This window comes from Sinocyclocheilus grahami, unplaced genomic scaffold (assembly GCF_001515645.1).
Source record: "Sinocyclocheilus grahami isolate Dianchi unplaced genomic scaffold, SAMN03320097.WGS_v1.1 scaffold2762.1, whole genome shotgun sequence".
Classification (NCBI taxonomy): Eukaryota; Metazoa; Chordata; class Actinopteri; order Cypriniformes; family Cyprinidae; genus Sinocyclocheilus; species Sinocyclocheilus grahami.
Window position 1 is genome coordinate 35,425 of NW_015507940.1, and position 1,528 is coordinate 36,952.

A 1,528-nucleotide genomic window follows, 5' to 3' on the forward strand; every position below is an offset into this window, starting at 1 on the left:
TATATACATGTAAATATTTTCAAAATATATATTGTATGTGTGTATATTTATATATATATATAATAAATCGCAGCACCCACACATATATTATATAAACAAAAACTATTTTGGATGCGATTAATCGTTTGACAGCACTAATGATTTTATATATAAATGTATGTGTGTGAACTTTTTGACCGTTTGTTATTTATTATAATTTATAGCTAGTAGCTGTAAATTGATATATCATCAAATTTATTTGATTATTATTTGACTTTATTTGAATGTGTGTGTAAACTTGTTGACTGTTATTTGATTATTTATATAAACATTTAACTTTCATTTGAAAACAAAAAAATATTTTCAAACACACAAATAAAAATATCTTGCAACTTTAATTCATACATGTCTTTGCCTTAGATAAAAGCAGTATACATAATTTTTGGTGAATTATTAATGAATAAATAATTGAGTAAATTGATTATGCAGTGTTACTAATAAATAAACAAATATAGAACATTAAATTCTTAATAATAATAACAATAATACTAATAGTAATAATGCTGTATAAAATTAATAATAGTGCAAATATTATCACATTATGTAATGCTTAACAAATCAGTACTTTATAAACGGAGATATGCATTATTTACTTTATATAAAATATAAAGTTGATATTCTTTATATACTTTCATAAAAATAAATCAAACTTATGAACGTACGATTTAAAATGTATAATGATACTTCAAAATAATTTACTGCTAAACTTTATATAATATAATAATGCGAGTATGTTAGTTGAGGAATGATTTTAAATATTTTTACAAAATCTCAGTGCTAGCTAGTAGCTGTAAATTATATATCATCAAATTAATTTGAGTATTATTTAACTTTATTTGAATTTATAAAATCACCTACTATATCTTTTATTTAAAAACAAAACGTTTATAAAAATTCTAATTGTTAAGAGATCAGTAATGAAAGATCACAATAAAATGGCATGAAATTCTTGATTCATACATTTATCTGTCTTTGCTGAAAGCATCTGTTTAATGAATATATAAATGCATTTCTATACTTCCGTATATATATTCCTATTTGAATATGCATGAGCCACTGACTGTCTAAGCAGTATATAATGTTTGTTGATAAAAGTGATTCGACAATGTTAGCAGCATGTCTTTCATATGCAGGTATCTGTTTAACTGTGGTGAAGGAACACAGAGACTGATGCAGGAACACAAGTAAGAGATAAACTAACACTGTTTTGCTCCTTGACATCTTATAAAGATCTGATCAGAGTGCAAAACAAACATTTAGTAAACTGTGCTTATTAATTACTGCAGATTGTAAAATGCTTTTGTGTGTGTGTGTGTCTTGTTTGTATCCAGAATAAAAATTGCACGCTTGGACAACATCTTCCTCACCAGAATGAGCTGGGAGACGGCCGGTGGTTTATCAGGTCAGACTGGGACTTTTTTCTGTTGCATTTGACACTTTTTCTGCACAAGTAATGCCTCTTTCATGGCTGCTTATGAAGCCGATTGAA